Here is a 13,835-nt window from a genome sequence, read left to right on the forward strand (position 1 = left end):
CCTTCTCCTTCTTCTCCTTCTTCTTCTTCTTTTCTTCTTCATCTCTTCTTCTTCTTCTTCCTTATTTTCATTTTCCCTCTTTCTTCTCCTCTTGTCCTCTTTTTCGAGCTAAATTAGCTAACTATTCCTTTTGGAGCTAATTATGTCATTTTGGAGGATAATTAGCTAAGTGTAGGTCATTTTTATTAAATAAACCATTTTGGAGCTAACTAAGCTAATTATGTCATTTTGGAGGATAATTAGCTAAGTATGCCTTTGTTGGGGAAAATAAGCTACGTAGAAGAAGAAAGAGAAGAAGCAAGAAGAGAAGAAGAAGGAGAAGAAAAAGAAGAAGAAGGTGGAGGAGGAGGAGGAGAAGGAGAAGGAGAAGGAGGAGGGGAAGAAGAAGAAAAGAAGAAGAGAAGAAGAAGGAGAAGAAGGAGGAGAGAAGAAGAAGGAGAAGAAGGAGAAGGAGCCCTCCTTCTTCTCCTTCTTCTTCTCTTCTTCTTCTCTTCTTCTTCTTCTTCTTCCTTCTTTTCATTTTTCCTCTTTCTTCTCCTCTTGTCCTCTTGTTCGAGCTAAATTAGCTAAGTATGCCTTTTTGGAGCTAATTATGTCATTTTGGAGGATAATTAGCTAAGTATAGGTCATTTTTTATTGAATAGACCATTTTGGATCTAACTAAGCTAATTATGTCATTTTGGTGGAAGCCTAGCTAACTATAGGTCATTTCGGAGCTAACTTGGGTAAAATAAGTCATTTCAGAGCTAACTATGCTTATTAAGCCATTTTGGAGCTATCTAAGCTAATTATAGGCCATTTAATAGCAAGTTAGGGGGAATGGTCATCTTGGAGCTACGTAAGCCTGATTATGTCATTTAAGAGACAACTTAGCTAAGTATAGGTCCTTTTTTTTATTAAATATGTCATTTTGGAGCTAAATAAGCTAATTATGTCATTTAGGTGGAAGCCAAGTTAACTATATGTCGTTTTGGAGCTAACTTGGGTTAAATATGTCATTTTGGAGCTAAGTCTGCTTATTAAGCCATATTGGACCATTATGCGGTTGTTAAGCAAAACACTAGAAATAACATACCATTATCGTCATCACGGCAGTGAAGCACGATGGCTCTGGCTTGTTTCACCTGGAGAAGGTTGCCTTGGAGAAGGCTCCACTGTAGAAGGGTCGTGCGATGCGTTTCGGGAGATATTCTGCACCAAACATCGTTTGCAATGTGTCGTTAGCATGATGACACTCTTGAGATCACTACATTGAAAAGAAACTCACTGTCCCCCGCCATGTTAATGACTGGCATCGCCGAAGGGATGTGGCCGGTCTTCTTGCACATAGATTGTACTTTTAGTTTCGAAAAGTCAAACTTTTTAGTTATTAATGACCTGGATAGTTGGGCCGTGGAATTATCAACGTCAGGAAAATGTTCTTTCTTTTCATAATCTCTCCGGGTGGGAGGTTGAGTGGAATGACAAATACAGGCCAACAACTGTATTGTGCTACCGTCATACCATACACATTGAACCCATCCGTGTTGATGGCAACTCTAGGATGCCTTGGATCTTCTGATTTATCCTTATGTAATGCATCGAAGTGCTTCCACGCAAAACCATCTGAAGTGTGTACCAGCATCTTGTTCCCATCCGCATCTAGTTCGGTTCTTTTGCCCAATTTGTGCTATGTCATCTGTCTGGCCGTTTCTTCGACCATGAAATACTGGGGATTTTGGTCTTATTCTTCTCACCCGTACCATTGTCTACCACAATATACCTCGAAGAATTGCAAATGGGGCAATAGTTCAAGGCCGCATACTCAAGCCTAAATAAGGCACATCCATTCTCACAGGCATGTATCTTCTCATAGGGCATCTTAAGTACAGGGAAGATTTTCTCTGACTAGTATAGGTTTGCAAGGAGTACATGGCCTTTGGGTAGAAAGCGTCCAAATATCGTCATCATCGCGTCGTAGCATTCTCTGCCTAGGTTGAATTGAGCCTTCAGAGCCAGTACTTGCGCGATGGCATCCAGCTGACAAAGCTTAGTGTGCTCATGGAGAGGACGTTTTGAAGACTCCAACATTTCATGGAAGGCCTTTTCAGATTCCTCCATCTCATCATCTGAATCCCGAGCATCATCAAAGTCTTGCACTATGCCTTTGATCCCTGTACCATGATGGTGAGTGCGACGACGAATCACCTCAGCTTTGGCACGTTGGTCAGACTCACCATGAAAATTCCAAAGTGTATAATTAGGCGTAGAACCCCACTTCTGCAGGTGTTTACCCATTTCAAACTCCGTCTTCTTTTTCTAGTTGCGCGGTTGGGACAGGGGCACCATGTTTTTTGTTGGACATTTGCAAATGCGGCTCTCACAAACCCTCTGGTTTTTGTGAACCACTCATGGGTGATGTCTTTCTGACTAGGGTGACCAGTGTACATCCAAGCACGATCACTCATCTTGCCTAGCTACCTATGGGCACACAAGAAATAAATATATAACTCATCATCTATATTCATCCGCTAATCAAGTTTGTTAGTTTTATTATGTCCATGCAACCTACATGCTAATAGGTAAAGATAGGTCATAATCCCACCCGACTATGCGTTGATTGGGTTCGTTTTCCCATGCTCTGCTCCAGATCCGACGCAGATTTTTGACAGCACCTCCCTGCCGTTCTCCTAATACACGTCTCGGCAATAAGCAGAGAGGATATGTACCCGGAGAACAACAGGGAGGCACTGACGAAATTCCGCATCGGATCTGGAGCACGACATACGGGAAAACAAATCCAATCTACACATACTCGGGCTGCCCATGGATAACGTTGGACAATTCGAAAGGATGGTCGTTATAAATATGCAAAGACATGCATATTTATAGATGTCGCCCTTTTGAATGGGAGACGCATACTCATGATTGAAGAAACCTATAGCTAGCAAGTTTCATCGGCACGAAGACCGGAACAGATAAAATTAAGGGGTAGGAGGAGAAGTCATAATTACACAGCTAGCGGTTATAAATATGTGACCTAACTCATAATTTACAAAAGGTCGAAGAGGTGTCGGGGGTTGGGGTTGGGGGTCAGGTGCGTCGGGGGTCGGGGGTCGAGGGTCAATGTCGTCGGGGGTCGGGGGTCAGTGGCGTCGGGGGTTGGGAGTCGGGGGTGATTTAAGCTGGCCAAGATATCATCGATCTCGTGTGTTCCAAGTGTTTTGCCGTGAATCTTCCCTCTATGACACATGTCTCTGGTTTTTGTTATGGTTCATTGACGCTTTCATAACTAGATACGCATTCATGTTGTTTCCCGTTTTCTGTTTATGAACTGAAGAGAGAATTCATCTCAGGTTTTAAAACAGTCTCCACTTTATTTCAGTGCCATTTGGAATTAATGTTGTGCTTCTATTTTGGAAGATGTTGGTGGCCATAGGACAAAGCAAGTCGCTGAATCCATGCTAAAAGACTACTGGGATATAAATCAAAATAACTAATTCCAATACACCCAGCGTGCTACCACACATGCCATGAGTCACAAGATAGCATCCTCTCACCATCATCATCCTTTGCTCCACAACAACAACAACAACAAGTAGACTGTTGAAAAGGAAATAAAGCAAAAAAGAAAGAAAAACTTACCTGCAGGGGCAGTGGGTGGCCAGGGCAGTGGGTGCCGGCGCGGTGGGGGCCTCGCTAGTGTGGCGTCTGGGCCGACAAGGCCGTTGGGCGGGGGCAGGGCGCCGACTGCGGCAGGGGTGGGGGCAGGGCGCCGACAGGGGCGTCGGGCGGTGGCAGGGCGCCGGGTGTGGCGGGGTGGGGGCCGACGCAAGGCGTAGAGGAGGAGGGGATGCGCGGGGAGGGGCAGTGCGGTGGTGGAGGAGGGAGTCACGACGGTAGTGGAGGAGGGGGCAGGGCCGCCGAAGCAGGGTGTAGAGGAGGATGGTGGGGTGTGCGGGGAGGGGAGGCGCGATGGTGGAGGAGGGGGTCACGGCGGTGGTGGAGGAGAGGGGGTCGCGAGGAGGGGGGGGGGGCGCGGTAGTGGAGTGATACGTCTCCAACGTATCTATAATTTTTGATGGTTTCATGCTATTATCTTGTCAAACTTTGGATGTTTTGCATGTCTTTTATATATTTTTTGGGACTAACTTATTAACTTAGTGCCAATTGCCATTTCCTGTTTTTTTCCATGTTTTTGACCCCTTTCAGAGGAGGATTTTGAACGGAGTCCAAACGGAATGAAACTGCCAAAAAGAGTTTTTCCGAAACAGAAAAAGATCGGAGAGCCGGAGAATCAGGGCAGGGCCACCAGGGACCCCACAAGCCCTCATGGCGCGGAGAGGGGGGCCCACAGTGCCCTGGCTTGTGGGCTCCCTCAGGCCCCTTTTCCCTAGGTTTTGCGCCTATATATCCCCAAAAATTCCACAAAAAAACAGGAGATCAACGAAAGTACTTTTCCACCGCCGCAAGCTTCTGTCTCCACAAGATCCCATCTGGGGCACGTTCTGGTGCCCTACTGGATGGGGGATTCGGATACGGAGGGCTTCTTCATCAACACCATGACCTCTCCGATGATGCGTGAGTAGTTCACCATAGACCTACGGGTCCATAGCTAGTAACTAGATGGCTTCTTCTCTCTCTTGGATCTTCAATAAAAAGTTCTCCATGATCTTCATGGAGATCTATTCGATGTAATCTTCTTTTGTGGTGTGTTTGTCGAGATCTGATGAATTGTGGATTTATGATCAGATTGTCTATGAATCTTATTTGAGTTTCTTCTAATCTCTCTTATGCATGATTTCATATCCTTGTAATTCTCTTCGAGTTGTGGGTTTTGTTTGGCCAACTAGATCTATGATTCTTGCAATGGGAGAAGTGACCTCACCCAGTGACAGAAGGGGTAGCGAGGCACGCATCGTGTTGTTGCCATCAAGGGTAAAAAGATGGGGTTTCCATCATTGGTTTGAGATTACCCCTCTACATCATGTCATCTTGCTTAAGGCATTACTCTGTTCGTCATGAACTCAATACACTAGATGCATGCTGGATAGCGGTCGATGTGTAGAGTAATAGTAGTAGATGCAGAAAGTATCGGTCTACTTGTCTCGGAAGTGATGCCTATATGTATGATCATTGCCTTAGATATCGCCATGACTTTGCACGGTTCTATCAATTGCTCGACAGTAATTTGTTCACCCACCGTGATATTTATTATTTTGAGAGAAGCCTCTAGTGAACACTATGGCCCCCGGATCTACTCCACACCATATTTTCAGCCTTACACTTTTTTACTTCATTGCACTTTCCGCCTTCAGATCTCACTTTGCAAACAATCTTGAAGGAATTGACAACCCCTTTGAAGCGTTGGGTGCAAGCTCGTTTGTGTTTGCGCAGGTACTCTGGACTTGACGAGACCCTCCTACTGGATTGATACCTTGGTTCTCAAATTGAGGGAAATACTTAGTGCTCCTTTGCTGCATCACCCTTTCCTCTTCAAGGGAAAAACCAATGCAAGGAAGTCTCCGTCAACGTGTCAATTTCTGGCGCTGTTGTTTGAGAAGTAGCAAGAAGGATTTCGGGCGCCGTTGCCGGGGAGGAATATCAAGTCAAGAACTCATCCAAGTAGGTGTCGCAAACTCATCTCTTGCATTTACTTTGTTTGCCGGTTGCCTCTCGTTTTCCTCTCCCCTACTTCACCAATTTGCCTTTTTTGTTTGCCTTTTTCGTTCGCCTTTTCGTTCGCCCTTTTTCTCGCTTGCTCTTTGTTCGCTTGTGTGCTTTCTTGCTTGCCGAAGTGACCATGAATGAAAGCACCAAACTTTGTGACTTCTCGAATACTAATAATAATGATTTTATTAGTACTCCGATTGCTCCCGCCACTAGTGCGGAGTCATACGAAATCAATGTCGCTTTGCTGAATCTTGTTATGAAATAGCAATTCTCTAGCCTTCGTAGTGAAGATGCTGCATCCCATCTCAATACCTTCATTGAGCTTTGCGATATGCAAAAGAAGAAAGATGTGGATAATGACGTGATTAAATTGAAGCTTTTTTCCTTTCTCGTTGCGAGATCGCGCAAAAACTTGGTTTTCTTCTTTGCCCAAAAATAATATCGATTCTTGGGATAAGTGCAAAGATGCTTATATATCCAAGTATTTTCCGCCGGCTAAGATCATCTCTCTCCGTAATGATATCATGAATTTCAAGCAACTTGATCATGAACATGTTGCACAATCTTCAGAGAGAATGAAATTAATGATTAGAAATTGTCCCCCTCATGGCTTGAGTCTTTGCATGATTATTCAAATCTTTTACGCTGGCTTGAATTTCGCTTCTAGAAATATCTTGGACTCCACCTCAGGTGGAACATTCATGGAAATCATGTTAGGGGTATCCACAAAGCTCCTAGACAACATCATGACGAACTACTCTAAATGGTACACTGAAAGGTCACCTACTAGTAAGAAGGTACACGCTATAGAAGAAATTAACTCGTTGAGTGCTAAGATGGATGAGTTAATGAATTTGGTTGCTAGTAGAAGTGCTCCTTTAGATCCTATTGATATGCCCTTGTCTTCTTTGATTGAGAGTAGCAACGCTAGCTTGGACCTTAATTTTGTTGGTAGGAATAACCTTGGCAACAACAATGCTTTTAGAGGAAACTATGTTCCTAGGCCTTTTCCTAGTAACTCCTCTAATAATTTTGGCAACTCCTACAACAATACTAATGGAAATTACAATAGATTACCCTCTGATCTAGAGAGTAATATCAAAGAGTTCATCAACTCTCAAAAGATTTTCAATGCGTCCATAGTGGAAAAGCTTCTCAAAATTGACGATTTGGCTAAAAGCGTTGATAGAATGTCTACTGATGTTGATGCTTTGAAAGTTAGATGTGCTTCTCTCAAGATCAACATGGATGAAACTTTGAAAGCTATGCATGTTTACGTGATTGAGAGCCAAGAAAGAACCACCCAAATTCGTTCTAGACATGAATGGCTTAAAAAGGCGTGTTCTCGTGATAAGAATCACGAACATCTTAAAGTGCTTGGTGTGACTCCCATTGAATCTTAGTTTTCTTGTGTCAAACCTAATAATTATGGGGCTGGATATGAATCCACTTTGGTTGAAAAGTGCCCCAATGATTCGGAGTCCATCTATCTTGATGTTAAAAGCATTGAAAGTGGAGTAGAAGATATTAAAACTTTGAGTAGTAATGAATTCAATTATGATAGTTGCTCCTTGATTGAATGCATTTCCTTGATGCAATCCATGTTAAACTCTCCACAGGCTTATAGCCAAAACAAGGCCTTTACCGATCATATCGTCGAAGCTATGATAAAATCTCTTGAAGAGAAACTTGAATTGGAAGTCTCTATCCCTAGAAAGCTTCATGACGAGTGGGAACCTACCATCAAAATCTAAATCAAAAACTATGAATGCAATGCTTTGTGTGATTTGGGTGCTAGTGTTTCCGAGAGTCCAAATTCTTTATGTGATGTTCTGGGTTTTAATGAGATTGAAGAGTTTTCTCTAAATTTGCATCTTGCTGATTCTACTCTCAGGAAACCCATGGGAAGGATCAATGATGTTCTTATTATTGCAAATAGGAACTATGTACCCGTGGATTTCATTGTGCTTGACATTGATTGCAATCCTACATGCCCAATTATTCTTGGTAGACCTTTCCTAAGGACTATCGGTGCTATCATCGTTATGAAGGAAGGGAATATTAGATTTCAATTTCCTCTAAGGAAGGGCATGGAACACTTTCCTAGAAATAAAATAATATTGCCTTATGAATCCATGATGAGGGCCACTTATGGTTTGAGCACCAAAGACGACGATACGTGATTCTATCGCTTTTATGCCTAGCTAAGGGCGTTAAACAATAGCGCTTGTTGGGAGGCAACCCAACGAATTTATCTTTTTCTTTCTGTTTTGTTGCGTCCACACCATCATAATTTTGTTGTGATTGTGTTTTTTGTGTTTCTTTTTGTGTTTGAGCCAAGAAAAACCTTTATGACTAGTCTTGGTAATGTTTGTTTGATCCTGCTGGAAAAAGACAGAAACTTTTCGGTCACGAGATGATTTTTCATTTTTATTCAGAAACATATTTTGAGTTGATTCTTTTTGCTGCTGGATGATATGCCTTTTTCCCAGGCAGTCGTAATTTTTCAGATGTTTTGAGGTACCAGAAGTATACAGATTGCTACAGACTGGTCTGTTTTTGACAGATTCTGTTTTTGTTGAGTTGGTTGCTTGTTTTGATGAAACTATGGTTAGTATCGGGGGGTACTAGCCATGGAAAAGTGAGAATACAGTAGCCCAACACCAATGTAGATAGAATTCAAGTTTGTTACAGTACCAAAAGAAGTGGTAGTTTGTTTTCTTGTGCTATGTTATCACGAGTTTCTGTTTAAGTTTTGTGTTGTGAAGTTTTCAAATTTTGGGTGATGTTCTCATGGACAAAGAGATAAGGAGTGGAAAGAGCTCAAGCTTGGGGATTCCCAAGGCATCCCAAGCCTAATTCAAGGACACCAAAAAGCCTAAGCTTGGGGATGCCCCGGGAAGGCATCCCCTCTTTCGTCTTCAATCCATCGGTAACATTACTTGGAGCTGCATTTTTATTCACCACATGATATGTGTTTTTCTGGGAGCATCTTGTATCTTAGGAGTATTTTCTTTTTGTTGTGTCACAATGATCCTTGCTTCACACCTTTTTGAGAGAGAGAGAGACATGATCTCATCATGATTTTGCTAGAATGCTCATAGTGCTTCACTTATATCTTTTGAGCTAGATACTTTTGCTCTATGTGCTTCACTTATATCTTTTAGAGCACGGCGGTGCATGACTTGGTAGTTGGCTTATGCTATGAAAGTAGTCCCAAAGTTGATAGGTACCCAAAGAGGATGCAAAAACCTCCATCTTCATGTGCATTGAGTAGAAAGAGAAGTCTTGATTCCGCTCAATTAGTTTTGAGACGTGGGTTTGGTAATATTAAGAGCTATGTTAGTAGGGTGTTGCAAATCTAGAAATACTTGTGGTGAAGTTAGTGATTCCCGTAGCATGCACGTATGGTGAACCGCTATGTTAGCAAGTCGGAGCATAATTGATCTATTGATTGTCATCCTTTGTGTTGAGGTCGGGGTCGCGCGATGGTTAACACCAACCAACCCTTCCCCTAGGAGTATGTGTTTAGCACTTCATTTCAATTACTAATAAAAAAATTCGCAACAAGTATGTGATTTCTCATGACTAATGTGAGTCCATGGTATAGATGCACTTTCACCTTCCACCATTGCTAGCCTCCCTAGTGCCGCGCAATTCTCGCCGGTACACAAACCCACCATATGCCTTCCTCAAAACAGCCACCATACCTACCTACTATGGCATTTTCATAGCCATTCCGAGATATATTGCCATGCAACTCCCACCGTTCTGTCTCATGACTTGTGCCATCACTCTCATATTGCCATTGCATGATCGTAAGATAGCTAGCGATATGTTCCAACGTCATATGCCAAGCTAGATCGTTGCACATCCCGGTACACTGCCGGAGGCATTTCCTATAGAGTCATCATCATTTTGAGCTTTGAGATGTGAGTAAATAAAAGTGTGATGATCATCATTATTAGAGCATTGTCTCATGTGAGGAAATAAAAAAAAAGAGGCCAAAGAGCCCAAAAATAAAAAAAATAAAAAAAATAAAAAAGAGAGGCCAAAGAGCCTAAATAAAAAAAGAGAGAAACAGAGAGAAGGGACAATGCTACTATCCTTTTCCACACTTGTGCTTCGTAATAGCACCATGTTCTTCATGATTGAGAGCTTATTGCTTTGTCACTACCATATGCTAGTGGGAATCTCCATTATATAACTTGGCTTGTATATTCCAATGATGGGCTTCCTCAAAATTGACCTAGGTCTTCGTGAGCAAGCAAGTTGGATGCACACCCACTAGTTCTCCTTTTGAGCTTTCACATATTTATAGCTCTAGTGCATCTCTTGTATGTCAATCCCTACTCATTCACATTGATATCTATTAATGGGCATCTCCATAGCCCTTTGATACGCCGAGTCAGTGTGACCATCTCCTCCTTTTTGTCTCACAACCACCACCAGACTCTATTCCACTTGTAGTGCTATATCCATGGCTCACGCTCATGTATTGCGTGATAGTTATATAAAGTTTGAGAAAGTAAGAGTGCGAAAACAATTACTTGGCCAATACCGGGGTTGTGGATGATTTACATTAGTTGTGTGAGGATGATGGAGCATAGCCAGACTATATGATTTTGTAGGGATAACTTTCCTTGGCCTTGTTATTTTGAAAGTTCATGATTACCTTGCTAGTTTGCTTGAAGTTTTATTGTTTTCATGTCAATAGCAAACTATTGTTTCGAATCTTACGGATCTGAACATTCATGTCACGTGAAAGAAGTTGCAAAGGACAACTATGCTAGGTAGCATTCCACATCAAAAATTCATTCTTTATCACTTCCCTACTCGAGGACGAGCAGGAGTTAAGCTTGGGGATGCTTCGTACGTCTCCAACGTATCTATAATTTTTGATGGTTTCATGCTATTATCTTGTCAAACTTAGGATGTTTTGCATGTCTTTTATATATTTTTGGGACTAACTTATTATCTCAGTGCCAAGTGCCAGTTCCTGTTTTTTCCATGTTTTTGACCCCTTTCAGAGGAGGATTTTGAACGGACTCGAAACGGAATGAAACTGCCAAAAAGATTTTTTCCGGAATAGAAAAAGATCGGAGAGCCGGAGAATCAGGGCAGGGGGCCATCAGGGACCCCACAAGCCCTCATGGCGCGGCCAGGGGGGCCCGTGGCCCCTTGGCTTGTGGGCTCCCTGAGGCCCCTTTGCCCTAGGTTTTGCGCCTATATATCCCCAAAAATTCCACAAAAAACCAGGAGATCATCGAAAGTACTTTTCCGCCGACGCAAGCTTCTGTCACCGCAAGATAACATCTGGGGCACGTTCTGGTGCCCTACCGGAGGGGGGATTCGGATACGGAGGGCTTCTTCATCAACACCATGACCTCTCCGATGATGCGTGAGTAGTTCACCATAGACCTACGGGTCCATAGCTAGTAACTAGATGGCTTCTTCTCTCTCTTGGATGTTCAATACAAAGTTATCCATGATCTTCATAGAGATCTATCCGATGTAATCTTCTTTTGCGGTGTGTTTGTCGAGATATGATGAATTGTGGATTTATGATGAGATTATCTTTGAATCTTATTTGAGTTTCTTCTGATCTCTCTTATGCATGATTTTATATCCTTGTAATTCTCTTCGAGTTGTGGGTTTTGTTTGACCAACTAGATCTATGATTCTTGCAATGGGATAAGTGCTTGGTTTTGTGTTCATACCGTGCGGTGACCTCACCCAGTGACAGAAGCGGTAGCAAGGCACGCATCATGTTGTTGCCATCAAGGGTAAAAAGATGGGGTTTTCATCATTGGTTTGAGATTATCCCTCTACATCAAGTCATCTTGCTTAAGGCATTACTCTGTTCGTCATGAACTCAATACACTAGATGCATGCTGGATAGCGGTCGGTGTGTGGAGTAATAGTAGTAGATGCAGAAAGTATCGGTCTACTTGTGTCGGACGTGATGCCTATATGTATGATCATTGCCTTAGATATCGTCATGACTTGGCGCGGTTCTATCAATTGCTCGACAGTAATTTGTTCACCCACCGTGATATTTGCTATTTTGAGAGAAGCCTCTAGTGAACACTATGGCCCCCGGGTCTACTCCACACCATATTTTCAGCCTTACACTTTTTACTTCGTTGCACTTTCTGCCTTCAGATCTCACTTTGCAAACAATGTTGAAAGGGATTGACAAACCCTTTGAAGCGTTGGGTGCAATCTCGTTTGTGTTTGTGTAGGTACTCTGGACTTGACGAGACCCTCCTACTGGATAGATACATTGGTTTTCAAGCTGTGATAAATACTTACTCCTCCTTTGTTGCATAGGTTCTTTGCCAACAGACAATCATTTGCCGTCTGCCTGCACCTTCTCTGTAGTCTGCTGGCTGATGACAAAGGATTGGTTGTTTTCAAAGAACCTATTTTCCAACAGCCAATCCTTTGTCGTCTGTTCTTTGTCAGCTGGCGGCAAAGATGCTCTTTGCCATTAGCTAGCAGACGTCAAAGACAAGGCACATGGCAAATAATCTGTTTCAAGTAGTGCATCCTGAAGTTCAAGCCGGTCGACGACACTAAACAGGCTGGTTTTACTCCTAGTGATTCTTCCCAGTAGTTCACTATTGGGACATGCATGGATCCCAAATAGAAAAGCACGCTTATTGAGTTCATCCACGAGAACTGGGACATGTTTGCATGGAAACCTTCTGACATGCGTGGAGTTGAAAGCACATATGCTACCTTGGTGGTTTTGATAATTCGTGACAACATACATTGTCTCTTGGACTAAAACTTTTACCTATTATATTTCAGGTTTAGCCCACAGAGAGGATTGGCTAAGGATTGTGTGGATAAGCCCCAAGGAAGGAAAGGAATAGGATTGGCCGAGCTTCAAACTAAAAGATTCTACATTTTATATTTGTGAGAAATCACATTTGAGTCCATAGGAAAGCCAATACTAATAAAAGGGGGTGAGGTATCTACGATGAATTTGTTGCTCAAGTTCTTAGAGATGGAGACCAAAAATACTCATCCATTCTTCCACAAAAGTTCTCTGTCCAAAGCCTAAACATCAAAATCGGTGCCACCAAGATTTTCCATTTGGTCATATCTATTTTCCGCGACACAAAACCTTTGCCAAACCCTAGAGTCTTGGTACCACAAACATTAATTTGCGTGCCACCGAAATCAGTGACCAAGTTTCTAGTATGTCATTTTCAAGAATCATAAATTCTGAGTCTTGGAATCGGTCTCATCAAGATTTGGAAATTGCCCTAGGTCGTCCATATCGGTACCACTGAGATTCCTATATCGGTCTCACCGAGAATGCAAAAGTTGCCACATTTTGTGCAAGCCGGTGCCACCGAGATTCACTTTAGTTTCACCGAGTTGGGAAATAATGTCGTAATAGTTTGATTTTTGGAGATGCCTATATATACCCATCCACCATCTCTCATTCACACAGGAAGCACTCATAACACACATGCACTAGCCATATCCATTTTCATGAGAGAGAGCCACAAAATCATGTGTTGCGATCAAGATATTCCAATCCATTCATTTGAAACTTGATATTTAGCCTCCCCATGTTTCTTTCCACCCAATCTGTCTCTTCTACCAATGCCAAATCTGTGAAAGAGTGATTGAGTGTTGATGAGACTATCTTTTAAAGCACAAGACCAAGGAGTTCATCGTACTACCACATCTATTACCTTTTGGAGGGTGGTGCCTCCTAGATTGGTTTGGTGTCGCTTGGGAGCCTTCTACTTCATGTTGTGGAGTTGAACCAAGAAGTTTGTACACGCAAGGAGATCACCTACTTCGTGATGACCTATGATACATCCATTTTGCGTCATGTTTATATGTTGATATTTATCTCTTCTTGGGTTGTTATTTCACTTCACGGTACAATACTTATGCCTTTTCTCTCTTATTTTGCAAGGTTTACATGAAGAGGGAGAATGCCGACAGCTGGAATGCTGGCCTGAAAAAGGAGCAAGTTTGAGATACCTATTCTGCGCAACTCCAAACGCTGTAAAAATCAACGAGGATTTTTTTCAGGAATTATAAAAAATACTGGGCCGAAGAAGTGCTAGAGTGGCGCCAGCAGGTGGCCACAAGCCTGCTAGGCGTGATCACCCCCCTGGCCGCGCCTAGGGGCTTCTGGGCACCTAGTTGGC

This window comes from Hordeum vulgare, chromosome 1H (assembly GCF_904849725.1).
Source record: "Hordeum vulgare subsp. vulgare chromosome 1H, MorexV3_pseudomolecules_assembly, whole genome shotgun sequence".
NCBI lineage: Eukaryota > Viridiplantae > Streptophyta > Magnoliopsida > Poales > Poaceae > Hordeum > Hordeum vulgare.